Genomic DNA, 22,123 nt, shown 5'->3' on the forward strand with positions numbered 1-22,123 from the left:
CGGTTCCCCACGCCAAAAGGAGATGGAATCCCGACTCCAAAGAGTGACGAACAGACCAAGAAGAAAACTGCTCTCTAAGAATGAATATGGTGAAGGGGACGGGGTGTGCCCTAGACCCACCAACTAGAACCCTGGTTGTGGGAAAGAATCAGGGAACAACTCTGCCTTTTCAGGAAAGCTCTCCAAGGCGCAGTCATTTTACCAAAACGCCAGAGCTCCCCCCTATATACACAGCCTGTGTGGGTCCATGCCCCAACTCTCACCCAGTCCTGCTGGTGACAAGACAGATACCATGTGACGAGAGTGACATTTGCCAGGAGGGATCTCTCCACTGAGCTTCTCCCACATGCCATCACAAAGCTGAACCACCAGGGCTGACCTTTCACCACTCTCAGCCCCTTTGAATCAGAGGGCTCCTGTGGGGCCCCAGGACCGGGGCCTGCAGACGCCAGCCCTGCACCCAGATTGCCACCTCAATCAACACCAAACCCATGGTGCCTTCTAGCAAGTCTGCCCAAGAACGGCTTCCCTCAGAGCCTGATGCTACAGGGAACTCCTGAGGAGTAAAGCATCCAAGAGTCTTCAGGGCAGAAGACATGGGCTGGAGTAGGGTCGACTATGGGAAAGTCTACAGCGGAGACCAGCCCGCTTGGGAGGAAACCATCAAGTCACTCAGCAAGGAGAAAGGGGAGCTGCAGCATGCCAACAGGGGCGGAGAGGATGACTTTCAGGGTAATAATAGTAGTGTCCACTGCCACGATGTCAGCTATCATGTTATCATGATGCTCCTAGTGTGGTCTCTGTGCCTCTACGGACAGTCCTCAATGACCCCAGGCGGCAGGGTCTGTGATCGCCCCCCCGCTTTACTGATGGGACAATCTGCACCCAGTGTGCCAGGTTATGAGAAGGAGGGCACCAAGACAGAAGGAAACTGGTCGAAGAAGCAAGCAGTTCAACAACACCCCGCAGATGCACATGAAGCACAGACTGGGAGTCCTTGAGGTCACTTCAGCAGGGAGGACTCAGAGGACCTTCTAGGACTGTGGGCAGCCTGGAGGTCTGGACAGTCTGGCTGGGATCTCAGAACCTCTTCCCCTGCCCTTGAAATGCCGTACACCGGACGCGGTGAGCCATTCAAACTCTTCTATTCTCACATCTCCCTCTTGCTACAACTCCCTGCAGCTGGCTTCATGGAACGAAGTTGGAGGAATCCAAGAGAAGATTCCAGTGCCTTGCTTCTCCCCAACCCCTACCTCACCCTCAAGCCTCATTTGCCCATTCCAATGAAGACTGGCAAAGGCTGCAGAAATTGGAAAGGCAGAGGGTGACTTCATGGAAGGACCCGTGCACCCTTCATTTTGGATTTGAATTGTACCCACTTCCCCTCTCCCTGCCCATCCATTTCAAAATGCAGAAGAAAAACCTGGCATGCTTTTCCCTACGATTAGCCCACTTTCTCCAGCAGTATAAACCTGAATAGAAACTTAAACTGCCCTTCTTAACATTCGGGTGGTTTTTCCTCTTAGAGCTTATACTCGGCAAATTCACTTCTGCTTACATGAGTACTAGAAAGATATTTGAGCATGTTTAATGGGAAAAGTACATGTTTTCAGATTCCGTATCTGCACACAAAATGTCCCTAGCACCATATTTTACTTTCCAGCCTCTTCCAAGCCTAGAAAATTTCCACTTCAAAGCTGTGGCTTTCTTATTCTCTTTGAGGGGGAAAATGCATGGATGACAGTTAAAGATGATTCTCTCGGAACTCACCCACCCCTGCACGTGACAATGGAAGGAAAGGAGGTCACTCTCCAACATCCCCCCCTCACGCACTGGCCACCGAGACCATTCCTGTATCCATCTGGACCTTGGCTCTCTGTCATTGGGCAAAATGTTTAATTCACTGGGCATCCAGTGAGCCAGCAAATGCAGAGTGAGAAGACAAGATAGAGGCGGCTTTGATCTCTGTGGGGGTCAACTCCTGGGGGCCAGGCTTGGCCAGAAAAAGCAAGACAGCCCACGGGGCCACGGGGAAAGCAGGGGCAAGCGGAGGCCATAGGGCTCGCCTGATCCAGACTCCTGTTTTGCATTAATTTCTTTTAAAGGACACCTTTTAAACTGCAAATCTCCACAAGAGAGGGGGCTGATTATTAAAGCAGAAGGTTTGGCTCTGCTTTAGGCAGCCTGTTTCCACGCAGAAGCCCAAGGCTGGAGGCTGTCACTCCTCTCAGATGCTGGAGATTTACTGAACTCAAACAAGAAAGGGAGAGGGCCTAGCAGAACAGCCACAGCTCCTCGTTCCCCAAGACAAAGAGAAAATGAGAAACTACAGAGAAAAATACCAGTTAGGGGAATCAAACCATCAGAAGGGGATGTTTTCCAGGAACAAAGCGTTTGGCTCTTCAACATAGCTCTGCGGATCAGAGATGACCACAGGAGAAGGCAGGGGAAATGTACTTTCTCTGACTGATGTATTCATAAAATGCGGAACTAAGGAGTGCATCTCGAAAAGCCCACGGCAGAGAGTCTGGGGAGAGAGGATGGTGGGTGTGCTACGGCAGAGCCGTTGGTCCAAACAAAACTCCCCATCCTTCCTCTAGAACCTTATTTCATTTGCCAGAACCCAAGAAAACAACCAAACCAACAACTCTGGGCTTCATGAACACCACTGCACAGGAAGAAGGGTAAGAGAGAGTACAGACGTCAGAGAAGAGACAGACGTACTAGGTGCCACGTTTCCTGGAGGGGAGGGGCAGCTGAGATGACCTCTTGGAAGGCTTGTAGGCTAAGCAGATTCAGCCCTTGTATTTCTGCTTCAGAGAGTTCAAATCGTATCCTTGGAAGGGCCTCAGACGCAGAAGGTGCTCCTAGGAGTGGGGGGTATTGAGGTAGCACAGTGAGTTGGGTCTGCCCACAGCCGTGGCTGGGCCACCACTCTAAGCTGCTTCCACAAGCCACACCATAACAAGCTCAGATGTGGTGACAAGGGGAGATCCCCATCTGGATGAAGTCACCAGCCCAGCTCTGTGACTGTGAAGTGAGCCCATGCACGCCGGGCTGCGGGATCCCAAGTTGGAAGAGGCTCAGTCCCTATTCTTCAGGCTCTAACTCTGCTGGGGAGAAACCAACAAGGGCTCACCTCGGAAAGAATGGGCCATGCACAGTAATAAAGTGGGTAAGTGAGGAGGGAAACCAGAGGGAGCTCTTTGAGGCAAACCTCTTCCAAAAACTTAGTGAAGGAAGACAAAAGCCTCAGTTGCTTTTGGCATTGCTTCCTTCTTTCACTCGGTCCTGCTCGCAGGTACTTAGGAAACCACAGCTCTGCAGATAGAGTCCAGAATGAAACAGACAGGAGCCCAAATCCCAGGCAGTGTGTGGTGTGGAGGGACAGATAGGTCACCCTCAAGGAGTAGCCCAAATACTCATGTCATGACCACTGTGCTAAGTGACACGGATGGCAGTGGGTGGTAAAGATAACAGGACTTACCTCACATAGATGATGACAGGCTTCCTGGAGGAAGCAACTTTCTAAGCCTAGGGGGATGAGCAGAAGGGCCTGATGAAAGAGGGGAGCTGGTACCTAGCAGGACTGTCAGGCAGAGGCAAGGTTGAGGCCAAAGTCTTCATGGGGTCTGGCATGTGTGTGGGGGTATGGGGTGTGTGTGTGTGTGTGTGTGTGTGTGTGTGGGGAGAGAGGATGGTGGGTGTGCTACGGCGGAGCCGTTGGTCCAAACAAAACTCCCCATCCTTCCTCTAGAACCTTATTTCATTTGCACGTGCAGAACTGGGAGTACACACTTGCACTGGACAAAATGGTAGGGCGGACACAGGCAGGCTGGGTCTCACAGGCCACATCAAGATGTTCTTTGTTTGGATTTATGGCTTGTTTGCTTGTTTTTCTACTTTATTCTCAGCACAAAGGAAAACCATTGAGAGTGTGAAGCAGAATGGCCCAGGAATGGATTTGTTTATTCCTCATTTCAGTTATCAGAGTTCAGGCTTACTCTCTTTATGTGTATTTTGGATGCAAACAAGAAAGGTTTTATAAGTCTACCTTTGCTAATTGTACAACTAATTAAGTCTGTAATCAGGATAATCTCTAGGCCCAAGAACATCAGCACCTAGGACAGCACTACAGGGAGGTAGATTGTCCTGAGGCCATCTCTTCCCACATTATTGTAAATTAATTGGTTCTCAGACGGATGACTTGTGATTTTTCATTATATTTGGCTAGAAAACAATGCAGAGGGCAGATACCGTGTGTGTGTGTGTGTGTGTGTGTGAGAGAGAGAGAGAGAGAGAGAGAAAGCATGTGTCTCTGGGCAGTCTGGACACACCCTCTGTTTGCAAGAGGCTTGATCCAGGCTGAGCAAATGGTGTTGAACTTGCTGGGGCTCAGCAAAGCAATCCATTTATTATAATTCTGCTGAGAAGAGGCCCAGTAAATCAAAGAGACAACCTGACTGCAAACAAATTACACACCAAAAGATAGGATGGAGGGAGGGAGGGGGGAGCAGAGTTGGTACCCAATTGGGGAAAGCAAGAATAAAGAGGAAGAGTATGGGGAAAGCCAGAGAATAGAGACCTACAGAGATGCCTGGAGTCAGAAAGAAATACAAATGGAGCCTAATTTGTCTGTCAAGAAGAAAAAGAAAAAGAAAAGCATCCTACCAAGAGAAAAGCCATTTGCTGGTAACCTCTAACTTACAAACCCTTGACTTAAAAAACCAACTGCCCTTTGTTCTCCTGAGGGGTCACCTAGGGATTGATTGATGGGTGGTTGCTTTCCCCTTGCAAATGCACAGAATTCTCTTTTCTCATGCAAATAGAGAAGGGGACCTCTTCTTAAATGCAGAGTTAACCTGTTCCTGGTGTAAATAGGCAGTCCAGTCTAAAGAATCCCCCAGAAGCATTGCCCTTTTGAAAGTAAAGATGCTCTGGCTGAACAAGGTCAGAAAAGAATGCACTTCTGGGGAGGGTTCAAGCATGGAAATCAGCTCAGGTTCTTGTCACAAGACCATGACAATGGGTGACAAGCTGTGGTAGGGACTGCCACACCCACACCCCTTAGTAGGAACATTAAGCAGTAATGGGCTTCAAGGCCAGGATAAGGAAGTAGTTCCACTACTACTTAAAACATCCTTTCTCTGGGAAAATACACTTCTGAATCCAAACAGCTCCCTTATAAATTCAACTCCAAAAAATGAACCTGCTTAGAAAACTGGGAATATCTTCTAGTGAAGCAGTAAACAGAGCAGGAAGGGGGTTGGGAGAGGGTCCACTTGGACAATGAGTCATGCCACAGTTCTCCAAAACTCACTTATATGGAAGAAAGCCTGACTAGAGAGAGAATAACATGAGCTATATAACAGGAAGCCATGGTTCAAGGCCATTCTCAAGGAATCTGAACGACCCCCTCCTCTCTGACATGCTATCCTACTCTGTGACAAGCTGATAGAGAAAATCATCTAGAAGGATGAAGGTCTATGGAACATTTGGGGACCCAAATAATCATAAGAACTGTCTCTCAGTGTAAGATTAGGACTCTAGCAACCCAGATCCAAACAGGGTACCTCACACATAGCTCCCCAACACCAACACAGGCCTTTGAAATCAAGCTTGCTTATGGGTTTCAGTGCAAAAGTCCTAAATAAATTACTGACAGAGAATTCAACAACACACTGAAGGACCAAATGGGGTTGATTATAAAGCAAGGATGGTTCAATATTAGAGGATCTATAATACAATTTAACCATATTACTGGATGCAAAAATTTATCTAAATATCTCAATGGACACCAAAGAAGCAGTAAGTAATACTCAGTACTCACTCTTGATTTTTAAAATCTCATAATAACACATGAATAGATGGAAAAGCTATAGACCTTCTTCAACACAAAATACTTAACGGAACAGCACCAGAATTTTTCCCATAGAAATTAGGAACAAGGCAAAATGTCCACATTTACCACCATTATTTAGCAGTGTTGTAGGACATTAGGCAAAACAACGAGTCTAGGAAATTAGATATATAAATTTGAAAGGACACAAACGTGGTCAAGTAATATGACTGTACCTGAGGTAAACCTCAGACAATCCACTTACAATCTGCTCTGAAGAGTAAAGCGGTAAGTTACAAAAGTAATATATAGAAAGCAATGGTTTTTATCATTACAAACAACAACCAATCATAAGATAGAACAGAAATTTCATATAATTTTCATATATAAATTTCATATAAAACCTCATTTATAAAAGTAACAAAAAGACCACATACCTGGAGATACACTCAATAAGAAAAAAGAGAAGTTCCATATTCTCAGATAAGAATTCTAAACATCATAAAATGTTAATTATTCCTAAATAAACCTATAAATTTTATCCAATAAAACCATTATTTACTTATATGATCACTTAGAAATGGTAATGCTAATTATAAGGTTAAAACAGAAAAACAAACAGCTGCATCCACTGTATAAAGCAGTTTGACTTCAGCTAGGAGGGCTGAATAGCTGTAAACAGGCTATTCCATTCCTAGGTCTAGACCCGAAAGATCCAAGGGAAATTCTTAGACATGTACAAGCATGTCAGCAGAAGTACAGTTTATAATGGCAGAAGATCGTATACAAGCTGATTGCCCATCAACAGTAAAATGAACAAACTGTGGTATTTTCATGCAATAAAATGCCACACAGCTGTGGCAATAATGGACTATAGCAAGTTGTCTGAACACGGATGACTGTCTCAAACATACTGTCGAGTACAGAGTAAAAAGGGCAGAGATTCAGAAGAATCCATAAAGGACAACACCATTTACATAACATTTAGATATATCTAGATTACTGTTTTATTTAGGCCCACATACACAGGCACTGTAAGTGAAGAAAATGCACAGAAATAAAAAGCAGGGAATTCAGTGACCACCTGATGAGAGGGGGGCAGGGGCTGAGGTGAGGTGAAGGGTGCTTCTGCATTTGCAGACGAAACTGGAGACATTCCAGAAGCTGTGTGGTAGGTAGGTCAGTGTCTCTAACACATTTTCTCTCTCTCTTTTTTAAAGGTAGCATTATTCTCCACACTCTTTATAGGTCTGAAACATTCTAGAGTAAGATAAATTAGAAAGAATAGCCAGAAAAGCTTTCATAAAAGAACAATAAAAGGCCACTAGTCCTACCAGATATTCAAACAGATACTCATGCCATAACCAGTGTAGTATTGGCATTGAAAGATGTCTGTTAATGGGATAAAATAGAACATTTAGAAATTTTCTCACCTTTCTTTTTCCAGAGGGCTGCCTACTTCTCCTAACACAACACTTTCTGTATGGGAGTCCTCCTCACAGTTTTTCACCCAAATATCCCTCCTGACAAAGGGTGGTGAACAGAGATCTGCAGGTCTGGGACCGCAGCCCAATGTGGTCCACTATGGGGACAAAACTTCTTTTAAGACTCAAGCTTTATTGCTGTCATGAATGCAGAATGCGCAATCTACTCAAAAATAGTTCTTGTTTGTAATTACTCCAGCCCAGGCCATTATCTCATCAGGCCTGGCCTCTTGCACCTGCTGCTCGTGGGTCCCCTCCCCCAATTTCCTCTCTCACTCCCCTACTCAATGGATAGAGGGATCTTTTAAACACGTAGACCATATCCATTCACCCTCCTGCTTAACACTGTTCGACAGCATCCCATGGCACTCAGTGGAAAATCTAAATTTTGCACCACACCTATGACTGGATCTTAAGGGGTCTACCTCAACTCCCCCCGCTCAGCCCTCAGGCCCTTACATTCAGTCCCTAGCACTAAACTTCTGTCTGCTACTGGAATCTGTCAAACCCCAACCCCTTCAGAACTTTCGCACTATCCTCCTTCCCCTTCTAGAACATTCTTCGAAGCTCAGGAGAGCAGATGTTCTGTCTGCCTTGTTCCTTCCTGTGTCTCTGTTCCTAGTATGGTGCCCAGTATGCATCACTAAATATATCTAATGAATAAGCAAAGCTCATGTGGCTCAGACTGACGTTCCAGGAAGATATGGTTTATTTCCACAGAAGAGGAGGTATCTTTTACTAGAGGGACTAGAGATAGAGGCCACAACAGACCACAAAATGTTTTAACCGCAGATCCTCAGGTGCCTTAAAGAATCCCTCCCCGATGACACTGAGCTCACCATGGAGACCTTCCAGGTTGGTGTGGAACCAAGGCCATTCTAGTGCACCTGAACTGTGCATGAGGCCAGACGAGGCCAGGTACAGGAAGACCCTGTGCTCCGGCGGGTTGTCCCTGTGTGAAACCACAGATGGCTGCCTGTCCGGGGCTATTTCTCCCCTACCCCTAGAAAGGATTCCCTCCACCCAGCATGCCTCAGCTACCTCTAATGGCTGCCTCAAGGGAAGGGGGCAATACCCCAGAAATGGAACCTTCCACGCAGCTTCCCATGCAGCACTCCCAGCAAGAGGAGCACAGGTTTTTCACTACAACTTTTGCCAAGAGGAACTGGGGAAGACCGTCAACACAAATCCAGCCTGCCCCCCTAAAATCAGAAGCAAATCCTTCCAGGTAGAAAATATGACCTGTCCTCTTTAGAATGGCATTTTGATAGCCGTGTGATGACAATTCTGATAATATAGTTCTCTCTGCTTACAAGGAGCTCTAAATACTTCGTGGATATAGTCTCATTAATCTTCAACTTTTATTAACTTATAAAATGGATCATTCTGCTGAGTTAAAGCAAACAAAAACTTGATTTCTTCAATCCTCACTCTCTCCACAACTTCTTTGCATTATTCAGATTTATAAGTAGTTGTCTTGGTGGCCTTTGCTCTAACATCAAATGACATAAAAGAAAATAAATATTTGATCTTCTTTCCTATGCAAGTGTCATTCCCTTTCTGGATACCCTGTGTCCCCAGTCCAGTGTGGTAGATGGTTACAGCAATGGCCCGCAGGGAATCTTGCCACTAATGTCTATGCCTCTTGTAATGTGACTTGCCACTCCTTCGCTCAATAGATGGGATCTGTCTCCCTCCATTCTCGAAGCCAGGCTATCTCTGTGGCTTGCCTTGGCCAGTAGTATGTGTGGGAACTCAGAAGGCCTAACAGCTTCCACCCTTGTCCTCCAACACTGTGCCCACCATGCCATGAAGACGCCCAGTGGACCCACCAGAGACGAGAGGTCACATGGAGGAGAACAAGGCCCCCAGCCAATACCCAGCACCAACTGCCAGACACAAGAGCAAGACCACCTTAGGGACCCTGACCCTTCAGCTAAAGGCAGCTGCACAGGTGAACCCAAGCAAAGCCAGAGGAGAAAGTGTTTTATACCATTACATTTTGGGGTGGTTTGCTAGACAACAATGGAAAACTGTTGCCCTATGTCTGTTATGCCATGATTCTGCATCTCTAATTTCTATTTTCTGATATCCCAGTTTTCTTCCAGGTGAACACACTTTTTGGAAAGGAGCACCACTCTGACATACCTCACTTCATAACAGCCTCTGGTCTTGGCCAGAAGTCATGACGCCTCCTCAGACCCCACCAACCTCTAGCTGCGTGACTCACAGTAAGCCACTGAACTGCGCTCTGCTTCAACTCCCTCACCTATAAGATAGGGATAACCATAGTACTAACCCAGGGTTGCTGGGGGCATAAGAGAAAACATGTGATCGGTTTGCCCAGTTCCTAGCACATTCTGAGAGCTCAAAAAATATCAGCTGCTATTAAAACCACAAAACATTTGTTCAGGAATCACATTTATTGAACATTCTACCACATGGTTAATTGCAGGAAGAAAAGAATCCAACATTTTACAGAGCACTTTCTCTGTACACGGATCCTTATTGCTTCTTGTCTTTACACTGACTCGCCACGTGGGCATAGCCAGAAAACAGTGCTTGAGTTCGACTGTCCTCTCTGTCACTCACATGCTGTGTGACCTGGGATAAAAGACTCAATTTCTCTCTGCCTCAGTTCTCCCTCACCTGTGAAGCCTGGAGATTAAAAAGTGCACTTCCCTTCTGGGGCTGTTGTAAGAAGTAAAGCCATTCTTTCCTATCAAGCAACCAGAGAGGAGCGGGACCCAGGAAGTGTTCAAGAAGGAAGAGCCACACGTCATAATCCCCCGGTTCGTATGACGGTGCTGGGGCTCAGCAAGCATGAGTAAGGTGAGTGGGGCCACCAGGTCGGAAGCCGAAGAGCTATCGGGCTCCATGCGGGCTGCTCCTGCCATGGTCACACTTGTGAAAATGGGCCCCCAGACCCTGCTGCTTTTGCTGGACTCCAGCAGCAGAGCCAACTTCTTCACACCTCCTATGTTTTATCTGCAGCTAAATTCACCTGCTGAATCACGTGCTTCTCCCAGAAAAGTTATTTTGTTTTGTTTTTTTAATCAACTCTTTCACCAACCCGCAGATCCCTGCGGCACCTCTTCTGCAGATGGGGTCAGTGTCCAATCCCACCCAATCTGGGTTCTTGCTGTCCAGGCTACGAGCTCTCTCACGCTGCCCCTCTTCAGGCTCACACACCACAGCCCCCGTCACTCCAGCTCAGTTTCCAGCCTAGCCACCCTCTCTCCCATGTTGGCAGAGTCGCAGCCCCCAAAGAACTCACTGACCTCAGGAGCGACAGGACACACCTTTCCTCAAAGGAGTCCCTTAATCAGAGAAGCCTGGGGGACACTCCTCACTCTCTCCTCCACCAAGAGTTGGATGCTCAGCCAAGACAGCAACAATTAAGCCCACTCCCTGACGTGGCTGTCTCCAAGGTTTCCCAAACTTTTGAGGCTGTGAAACCCTTCTTCCTCGCAGTATCTGTCCTGCTCTGTGAAATACTCCTTGGGGGCCAGGTAAGGCAATTCAGTGAAGGAGAGCCAGAGTCACAGGAGTGGGGAAGAGAGTCTGTTGCCTTCTGTTCACTGGGATCACCCTTCAAATATGTAAATACAAGCAGGTGGATGTGGGCATATATATTTTTCAGAAAAGAAGCCTGAGAAACTGTTCCCTGTGGTGATTGCTGGGGTAAGAAACGGGGAAGCCGACTGGGGAAAAAGGCTGCCGCTTTTCATGCCACACTTTTGTCTGCTGCTTGAATTGCAAAACATTATGCTTATACTATTCCGTTGTCATTTTTCTAAGGTCCACAGTTCACAGATGCTCTGGGCATTATTCTTCCATCTTTTGTCCTCCTGTATTTCCTTTCGGATGGTTCCTATGAGCATGTCTTTGAATGCACCGATCTTTTCTGCAGTGCCCCATGCTCCGTCAGTCCTACCTGGTGCACTTCTCATCTCAGGTGTTCATCTCCAGATGTTCCATGCGGATGCTTTTCTATCTTCTATGTCTCTCCTTCCTGTGTTCATGCATTCCTCCATCTTCTCTTAGAACCTAAGACTTCTTACTTCAGTTACTTGGGAAATTCAAGCCAAAGGCAGGATGGACATCCTTGTATCTACTGCTTGTGTTTCCTCCAAGAATGGATGTCAGTTTCCAGCAGGGTTTTCTTTCTGTAAGTGTTCAATAAATGTTTGCTAATTGACTGACTGTATTTGGGAGAGCAGCTCTCAAGAGGTGGATGGTTCAGTTTCCATGCATTGGTCCAGCACCCGCCTTGGGCTCTCACGTGTCAGATGTGGGCACAGCTCAGCGAACCCCACGCAACAGAGGAAACTGAGAGGCTGGCTGGCCAATATTCTAATGCCCCGGTCCCTCGGCCTCATAAAATGAAAGAGTCAAATTGGCCAAAGGAAATACGGTCCGGGTCATCTGAGTCTTTTGAAAGGAAATGGTATTATTAACTCATATCCTGTTGCTTGTTTATGTTGATTTTCGATATTTTGTTTAACAGAACTGTGTGCGGAGCTTGCACGGACTTTGAACCCCAACTAATTAGAGCCCACCATATTCTCTAGCAAGAACAGACCACCTTCTGATCAAATGAACTTCTGAATCCCCAGGAAGGGCATCTGAGAAGCTGTGGCTACAAGCATATATTTTCAAAGAGTTTAAAGAAAGCTCACACTCATTGATTTATAATAAGCATATGCATATAAAAAGGCTTCTTTGAGGCTTCATGAAGTGATGGAATTGTGCTTGCTCATGGACTCAGAATTCTTCCAGCTGTGCACTGTCCAACAAGGAACATTCGATTCCCCACTTCCGCACACTGTCACTGCACTTCAACATGTGGCAGTGGGGCCCACAGCCTCTGACATGTGGGACTCAGCCGCTGGTGCTTCACGCTGGGACACTGCGCGGACACTTGGACAACTTTGTTCCAGCAGTCTGGTCACAGCCACAGGGCCTAAGACCTAGAAACCAGAATAGGAGGCAACATGGGGCAGTCCACTCAGCTCCAGAATGGCGGACGGGGGTTCAAATCCTGTCCCTTCACCACCTACCTTGTATGTGGCCTTGCCTAGACCACTTAAATTAGGTGGCTACATTTCTTCACCCCTTAAACTCAGGAAAATGGTTTGTGGCTCAGAGAGTTACTGTGAGATGGTGTATGAAATACATTTAGTCCCCCAGGTACCCAGGAAGGTACCCAAGGGTTACTCTTCCTGACCATTCTCTCCCCCTAACCAAGGCAGGGCACCTCCTGCCTTAGGAGCACCTTGGCCCCACTGGGAGCTGCCACAGAGGGTCAAGGATAACCAGAGGTTACTTAGGAAGGTCTAGTCTCAGAACAGGGAGCCATCCCCGTGTCCAGACCCCCTCCTGGATTCCTCTTCATGAATGAAGCAATGTCCTTAATTCTTAGGGCCAGTTGTTAACAGCCAGCCATGTTCCCCTGTCCTCCTCCAGAAATCTTAAATATATCACTTGACCCTTCTAAGAGGGTTTCAGGATGGACCAGCTTGCAATTCCAAAATTATGAAATACAAGGATTAAGCAGGATGTTTTCAAATTCAGTACTGGAATCCCCCTCGATATTTCTGCCAGGAGGTTGCACAACCTCTGTTGGGATGGAAGGCTCATGATCCCCATGCCAGGGATGGGGACAGCCAGAACCCAGACCAGAGAGCTGGTGTACCCCCTGCGGTTGGGAGCCCTCCTTGCAGGGACTCTCACATCTGCCTCTGAGGTTTCTCCTCTCCAGCCTGCCCTCATTTCCTCCACGGGTCTTCTGGGGACAGACTTCCAGTGCTGCTCCTTGGAGCAGAGTATGGTTTGTTTCTCCTCCTTCAAAGTAGAGTGCTAACACATCAGGATGAGCAAATTATGAATATGGGTGAGCAAATCAGGAATATGTGAGCTTGTATATTCCTTACCATTCCTAAGACATGCTCATTCCAGGCAGAAAGAACTGTTCTCACTGAAAATCCTTCTGCAGGTCTCCGGCTCCATTGGTTTAGAGGAGATGTTCTCCCCGCCCAACACACACACACACACACACGCACACACACGCACGCATGTGTGTGCAAGTTGATTCTTCACGGTGAATCCATGGTATAGCCATCTGGACACTGATGCTTCATAATTGGGAATTTTTTTTATAGCTTTAATTATTTCTTCTGTTCTCTTTTCTTTTTTATATACAATAAATCATTCTGTTCCTGAGAGAGGAAAAATAAAAAGATTTTCAAAAGTTATGGCTGTAATTTCAATAGAAGGAGATTGGGCTTTGAGGAATATGAGCATTTGTCGTATTTCCTGAGTCCATTTTTCATCCCCACTGGTTAATGAAGATGTTATTTCTCTCTCACTTTTCAGTTAATTTCTGACAAGTGTCTCTTTCTTTCTTTCTTTCTTCTTTCTTTCTTTTTTAGTTATAGCTGGTTATATGCCCCTCAGTTCATCCTTCTTTTGTATGCTTTATGAAATATTCAGTTCTTCTTGATAGGATGAGGTTTGATTCACCCCTGGCTGTGATTAATTGTGTTAGTATTTTGGGACCTAATTTATGTTTATATGATTCCTCTAGTGTTTCCATTTTCTTTTCTAATTACCCATTTTTTCCCCATCTTTTTTCCTGAAATTAGTACTGAATTAGCTTGCCTCTGATTACAGTCTTGGATGCATCCCAAAGAATATTGTTGGACAGCTCCCCATTATCATTTCGTTCCATGAATTCTTTGTTGGGTTTTTGCAATAAAGCTTTATTAACCCTCCGTGAACCCTTATTTTCGCTTGCTCAGTCCTCTTTGATTGGAAGCTGTGCCAGCCCATGGTCAGACGTAGCAGTCGCTCCCACGTTTTCTTCTCCCGCCTGCCAAGTCAAGCTCTTTTTAAAAAGTCAGAATTCCGGGGATTAAAAATAAGATCTATGCCTGTGTTAAGGGGCTGACTTCTCTAAGAGGCTCTTCTTCATTCTCAATTATTCATGTATTTACCATTCTGGCGCGGACGTCCATTGAGGCAGCTCTGCTGATGGACATAAGCCAATTAGCACTGCTTGGCAGGCCTCCTTCCCCTGTGGATCTTGTCTGGTTTATAAGAGGCACCTTCGGGAGAGCATTTCTTCTGGACTGGCTTTGCAGATGGCCAGCGCTCCATCTCAGCCAGTGGTCTCTCCAATGGCCCCATCAGCCTGAGGCAGGCGAGGCCCCAGAGGAAGCCACTCTGGAATGGGAATTTATCTCATCCATTATCAACCAAGGCACCTTGATTTCAAGTCAGCCTGGGGTCCATGTTTTGCTTCTTGGTGGGCCTTCCTTTCAGAGAATCCTCTGCTCCTATCTGCTGGCACTCACCTCCGTGTCCTGCCCTGCTACACACACATCTACATACAACATGCTACCAGGTACATGCCACACACCTGCTATCCATTTCCATGGGAAGCACACCCACAAACCTCTTCCCAAGGAGGCTTTGGACCCTCTGCCTCTCTAGGAGGTGCCATTTCCTACACTAAAGATGTTAGTAGGAAAGCTCTAGGCCATGGCTAACAAAGGGTTCTCCCACAACCAGCAAAGGCTCAGCTACCCAGAATCCCCCAAAAGGGCAGAGTGCTCAAACTGTTTGGACCAAGGCCTGTGTGATACCCTACCCTTGATCTGCTGAGGCAGGGTGAAACCAGTGTTAATCCAGTGATGACCAGCATTATTCCTCCTAACTGCTTCCCAATTTCAGAACCCTTGGCCATGTAATTCTCACACCACCCCTTCCTCTCAAGATAAAGCAATAACAGCTCTTCCCTCTTGAAGGAAGGACCCAGAAGCCCAATTCCAAGCTGCTAACCTTCCTGTGAGGACACACCTGGGATTCTCACCTATGCCCGGAAGGCCCACAGGCCGCCAGCCTCACGGCGAGGCTCTACACCACAGAGGCACATCTGCTGTGGCCTTACTCTGCCAGGCACTGGCTAGGGGCTCTCACAGTGGCCCTGGAAGAGGAGTGTAGACTGAGCAGTGGGATGGGCCTAGCTGTCTGGCCCTGTGGTTCCTGCCTATGGGCCCTCAATGCCATACCCTCTGAAGTGCCTGGGGCCACGTCTTGGTGGCAGGGAGGGCTACTGCAGTCTCCAAGAAGAACTCCTGATTGTGTTGACACGTGGCCTCCACTAGCAAACCTGCACCAAGAACCTTGTAGACCACTGACAAGAGGGATAGACAAAGGAGAAAAAATGGAACCAGCCTTCACCTCCAATGGGGAGCACACAGGAGGTGCCTAACAAACCAGCCCTTGAAGGCATCCACACCAAAGCATCTTTGTTGGCTGAGGAGACTGGTATAAACCAAGAGTGTTAGCCACTGCTAACACTGAAGAAACTCACTTCCACAGGATTCTGGGAGCAAAGCAGCCCAGTCTGCGAGCATGGCACCCTCTCATTCTCCAGTCAGGCCTTCAGCACTTAGAGAACAGCAACATCCTCTTCACCTTTGGTTCTGTGTTCATCGTTTGGCCAAGTGGTCCAGTTCAGTCCAGAGCAGAGCATTTCCCCCTCGCCAATAAAGCCGCTTCTGACCCCGGAGCAAGAGACACAGTTGTAACAGCTGGGACAAAGGAGTGATGTGTGGTGTCAGGGAAGGTCTACCAACTCCAGCATTTGGGGTACATATAAAGGAACAGGAATCCAAGATTCTCAGAGAAGTCCCTTATTAGTTGTGCTTCAAATCTAAGATGCCCGCTGGGCCATGCTGATTTTTCAAGGCTCATTTCTATTATTCTCTGACCTTCTTCATGTTGGAAATTTCTTCAAGGATGGACCCTACCAATGTCCTTTTGGGATTTGATTTTGTCTGTTATCTTGGCATCAGGCTAGGTTTCGATAAAAATCATTCTTAACAACTTGGTGGACTTGTCTTATCTCTTCCAAACCTTTGTCCAAACCAGATTCCCTTCCTCCGAAGTTCAGAAAATGGGACCAATCTCCCCCCTTGAATCCCTACCCTTTGCATTTCTTGTTGGACTCTCTGCTTAGTAAATGTTTTTGGCTTGGAACTGGGATCAGATGGTTTTTCAGGCTGAGCAGTGACCCAATGATTCCAGTTTTTTAGATAGTCTTCAGACCTGGGGTTCACTCTGGCCAGCTGGGTACCCTTGGATATAGTGCTCTATAGATAAGTCTCAGGCACACCTTCTGTAAAATGGGCATGGAGAGTTGGGGGAAGTAGGGTTTCCTGGGTGAGCACTACTGGTGACACACAAAGCAATTTTAGGGTGAGATGCCAAATACCACACTAAACCATACTGAGTGGGTGAGGGAGAAACACACGTGGACGTCCCTCTCAACTCTCTTTCAATTCTTCTGATTGCCTTCAGGGAGACAGTCTTAGTTTGGGGGTGGTATTTCTTTAATACCTCTTGAACATGTGATATTCAAATGTAAGAAAACAGGCTTTACCTAAGCTTCATATTATATTTCTCATTCGATATATCATGACATTTGTCCTTTGTTTATTGCATATGTCCAATTTCCACAGACTAGACTGATTTAAACTTGATTTTTACAAATGAACACACTTAAATTTTTTTAAAAAGTGAATCAATAGTTGCACAGGTAGAAGGCCCTTTGTCCAAAATTCAACAAGGCGGTTGCTGTATGAATGACAGAAGTTTAGGACATGCTGGGGTCGTTGGCACTGAAGGTCCCTTGCACCCTCAGCATGGGTCTCCTGACTGAAAAAACCCACTACCCCTGTATATAGTCATAGTTGTCACCAAGCCTGCCTTCCCACCAGCTGTCTGGAGCCCAGAGCAAGTCACAGCCTAGAGGACCCTGTCCCCATGGGCTCGGCCCTCCAGCCTAGCGGGTTTGCCAGGTGCTCAGCAAGAAGCTCTCCCCTCCAGCGGTGGACCTGTGATGCCAACCCCTGTTGTCACTTCTCTCCATGGCAGTTACAGGTTTCAAGCCTCCCTATGACCTTTAATTACTTTGATATAAGCCACCAATTACCCCTACCTCACATCTGGCTGGTTATCCACTAAGAGAAGAGCAAGTTTGAGTTTGGAAGAAGGAAAATCAATTATTCAGAAGAGCTCATTTTACCTGAGCCACCTTCTTAAGAAACTACTTTAAGAACAGTCTAGAATTCTGCTGCTCTCAAAAAAAAAAAAAAGAAAAGAAAAGAAAAAAAAAAACAGTCTGAACTTGTTCTTAAGTCACAAACATCCCTCAGAAAGATCCACAGAGATGGGACCAGAACATTGCCCAGAAGTCCCAGCCTTCCCACAGCCATCCTCAGCTGGGCAGTGAAGAACGGACTCCCTCAGGCTCACCAGCACCATCATTTGGAGTACTGGGGCCCAGAGACAGGAGGAGCTGGCCTTCTCTCAGCCACTCTCCTGGGATGCATGTGATTCACCCCAACTTCACCTGGCAGCCCCAGGTGCTCAGGGACAAGCACTCCTACTGCTAAAGGAAAGGAGGAAGGTCTAGGACAGTGACTTCTGCCTGACTGCCTGACTCCCTGCCTTGGTGGTGACACTATGAGGCCTAGCACAGCCTTCCTAGAAACCCCAGATAATGTGGTTGCCCCACAGGTAAGAGAGGCTGAGGTAACACACAGTTCCCAGCGCCCTACAGTGGAGCCACCCAGCACATGTGAGGGAGGGGGAAGTTATAGGGAATAACCCTGAACCCCTATATTTCACAAACTTGGGTTCTTTCTTATGAGGAACAATTCTTTCTTATGAGAAACAGTTTCTTGTGGCATATCTCCCACTGGAAGGGATCGTGTTTCCACAGTTAGTGCCTTTGGAAAGGTTGGTGTTACGTACGTTCAGCTAAGGGCCCAGGGGAACTGGCTGAAGGCAGAGGTCTGAGGGTCAGAGAGGATAAGGAGAGGTGCTCAGAGAGGAAGAACACAGCTTCAGGGCTGGCCCTGACCCTGGGGGTTCATGGTGCTGGGCTGATTTCTCTCCCACAGGAAAAGAGCCAGCTCCTGTGGCAAAGTGCTATGCACCACTATCCTCGCTGGGCAGCACTGTCATCCTGTCCGTGACACAACATTGTCAGCTCACAAAGGAGTGGATCTAAATGGAGGCTCTGAGCAGAGCACAGGACCCGCAGGATCTGGGCCAAGGTGCCCAGCAAGGGTCCATGCCTGTTGCCAGGATCACAACCCCCAGTTCTGCCAGCCGACTCCAGACTCTTGTCAGCGCAGATCCACGGGCGCAGGAGCCGGAGGCTGGACCTCATTCAGTGGGTTCACAGGCACTGAGCCCCATGGGGTGCAGGCCCAGGGTCAGATGATGAGTCAGAGTTAAGTGGGACACACGCTCCGGTCTCAGGGAGCCGAATCAATACATTCACTTTTCCTTTAAGTTATTTTGAGTTAAATTTCTATCACTCGCAAGCCTACAAAGGCTGAGTCGTGAAGGCTGGGCAGGAGCCTGGCAAATGAAGAGGGATGAAGGAAGAAGAAAGGGCACATGGGAGATGAGCGGGCAAAGCCTGGGAGCCATGCACGGCCCCCGGCGTGGTCTGAGGCCGGCACTGGCCAGTTAGCTCCGGGAGCTTAACAATGAGGCTCTTGAGGAGGACAGGGGCGGGGGGCAAGGGACGGCCCCCGAGACCTTGGGAACCATGACTCTGGTCCTGAGGGGATTGAGGAGCCCCAGCCGACAAGCCGGGGGCACAGCTGGGCCCCCTCCATCTCATCCCCACCCCCGCCCAGCGCACGGCTTATGTGCCTCTCTCATGGGAAAGCAGAATTGACAAGCTAGGGGTTGTGAAGTGGGAAAGTGATCAGGGTGATTTTCCAAAGCTCCCTCTGGAGGCCGTGTGGACCCAGGAGCAGAAGAGGCCCTGTGGCCAGTCCCCTGATCCGCTCCATTTCAGAGGTCCTTAAAATGTCTGCTCAAAAGACCTGGGGAAAATAAGTGTTTGAGAACTGGAAGAGAAATAGGTAAATGTCACCTCGTCACTTAGGCGCAGCGAGCCCTGTCATCTCTGGCCTGCTAGCAAGCGTTAGCTCATCACCACGGTGAGAGGTAGTTACCATGGGCATCCTCTCCACGCGGAAGGAGGCTCGATGGTGCCTATGACTGTGGCACGGGCGTCCAGGCAGTTCCCTGAAGGCCACCGCCTCCACTCCCTGTAATTCCACAAGAGCCCCGCCCTCCACAGGCATCCTCTCCCCGCTGCCCACAGCGCCTGTCTCCACTGCCGGCGGTGCCTCCATCTGCCCCGCTCTGCCTCCCAGCTGGCCTTCTCCTCCCCTCCGCCCGCCGGCACACAGTCCTGCGGAGAGAGCAGGCGGGCAGGTCAGCTGTTCCTCGCTGATTCACCTGGAAAGGGATCATAGACAACGCTCGGCTTCTCCCAGGGAGCCAGCAGGGCCGCAGGCGGGATTCTGAGTGGAGTGGCCCTGCTTCCTCGCCTCGCATAACCCAGATTCCACCCAGGTGCCAGCAAGTGCCAGGGGAGCCCGATCCCTTGGGAAGATGAGTTCCTAAGAATCCTGGGAGCCAAGCTCTGGACGACATCCCGGAAGTGATGCACAAATCCTGCCCACTGGCCCTGGAAGCCAGACAACCATGAGAAAGCAGGAGGGAGCAGACTGCGTCCCACAGATGGGCCCCTGGACCCAGCTGTACTGGCTCAGTCCGATCCACAGGCGGGCAGAGGAAGGGCCCCTAGGTGACCGCAGAGCGACAGTCCGTGCTGTGCAAACTGCCCATCGGATGACTACAGTAACGATCACGGCCCACGGGTTGGGGTTCCTCGTCCTGAAAATTCTTCAGCAAGAAAAGAGAGATCTGTCTCCACATCAGGTCTGATTTCTATACTCTCAGACAAGGACAAAGGGAATTACTGTGTGCCCACAAGGAAATCAACCTCCAAGTCTCCCCAGGTCCTCCAGGCCTCCCTGCTGCCTCTGGAGCCAAAGGAGCCACGATTCCAGTGTTATCCACAGACTTTTATAGCGGGAGGCAAGGGAGCAGCCCATGATGCTTTAGAAATCTGTTGCTAATGTTAAAAAAGCAAAGATTTCACATTTTTAAAAAATCCCAATTTCCAGACTGTGTTAAAGGACATTTGAAGATGTGGTCCAGCTTGCTCCTGCTGGAGGTGAGTGGCAGGCCACGGCAGTCACCCTGTGGCCACCAGCTAGCTCAGCCCCCCTGTGGGCACCACCATGGCAGCCTGCTTCTCCAGGAGCACAGCAGGCAGGAGGAGCCACTGAATTAAGGGGCAGGACATCCCCAGTTGCATGACTGGTAGCCCCAAGCAGAACCTTGCAAATTGGCAAGAGCATGTGATGTGTCCCCACGACCATATGTCTTCCATGAATATAAACACTATTATTGCTGAGATGCAGACTAGATTAAAAAAACAATTACTGGGATTGGCTGGGATTGGCTATTAGGATACAGATAAATTCAGTATATATCCCCAAACCATCTGGGTAACTTAGATGTGGCAAATATACCCCCAGAAAAGTTTTCCCTTACTTGAGGTGAAGGTGGGGTAAATCAGGTATTAAGGCCAGTCTAAATTACAAATCCTTTATCATACTCAGAGCATCAAGATGTTCTGGTCAAGGAACACAAGAGAACCAGAACAGAAGTGAAAGCCCTACCATGCCCCTCATATTCTTTCTTTCTCTCTCTCTCTCCTTCTCCCCCGCCCCACTCCTCCACCCCCATTCCTCCCTCCTTTTTTTCTCTCTTGGGCATGAGTTTTCTCATGTTCTTTCAATCCCTGTTATAGCACAAGCAGTTAAGTTGGCATCATTCTAATTGAACAATTCAAGTTTAAGGGTCTACGCTGAGACAGAGAACTCCAACGGATGTGTCAAATATCTAGAAATGTCACTTCATGAATTTTGGCTAGAATGTCAGCCATGTTGGGTCCGTGAAGTGTTTCCCAGTCTATCCCCACTCCTGCCCACAGTCCTCAAGTTAATCATTCAGTCGTTTATCCACACAGCAAACTGTGCAAGCCACTCACAACCCCGAGAGGGTTCTCTTGGGACACCAGGCCTGTGCTAGTCAACGGATACTAAGAAAAATGGTGTGTCCCGCCTCATGGGACACCCCGCCTGGGGGGGTGGGAAGGAGACATGAGGGAAGATCCCCCTCTAGTGCTCTGTGATATGTGCCAAGATGGAGAGAACCACTGGGGTATTCACCTGTCATTCTAATTTATGGCAACACATTGAAGGAGCTTAAGCAGGGAGTGACATGATTACTCATGTAATTGAGTAAATAAGATGTCAAGAAAACACTGTTCTGTCCACAATATTGTTAGTTGGATTGTTAGACAATTGGCAGCCCCCACTCCAGCTCTCCTTTATTTATTGGGAATCTGTGGTGTGTAATGGGATAGGTTGGTCATAAAAATGTCTAATTGCTGCATGTCTTTCAGCTTTGCATGAAAACAGCAGATTCTGCTTACTGTTTCTGGACTCTCTCGCAATCCGATTAATTGCACTAGGTCCAAATTATAAGGAAGAGAAGAGGCAACAGGAGAGAGAACTAAGACACTATTAGGAGAAAGGCCTCTCCCTTGAACGGGAGCCATATTTCAAACGTGCCTATAAAGGCCCACGTAAACCACGTCAAGGTTACTTTGTGAGGTATTCTGGAGTCCCCTGAGAGGGCGGGACCATCAGTTCTTTCCTAGAGAGGCAAAGCCTTTACCCTGAATTCAGCAAGCCTTTGTCAATTTGTTGTGAGAGGTCACTTTTATTCTCAGGTGTCAGGTGAGGCTCAGAGCAAACAGAATGTACCCAAGGCAAAATGA

General features: G+C 47.9%; 1 protein-coding gene across 1 annotated transcript in view; it reads right to left on the reverse strand.

Annotated features, from left to right (window-relative positions):
* The window catches only part of EPHB1 (EPH receptor B1), a 419,614-nt gene that overhangs the window by 312,469 nt on the left and 85,022 nt on the right, over positions 1-22,123 (reverse strand). The gene's annotated exons all lie outside the window — the stretch shown is intronic.

The sequence above is a fragment of the Mustela putorius genome, unplaced genomic scaffold, assembly GCF_011764305.1.
Source record: "Mustela putorius furo isolate JIRA1106 unplaced genomic scaffold, ASM1176430v1.1 tig00003834_pilon_pilon_pilon, whole genome shotgun sequence".
NCBI classification, from domain to species: Eukaryota; Metazoa; Chordata; class Mammalia; order Carnivora; family Mustelidae; genus Mustela; species Mustela putorius.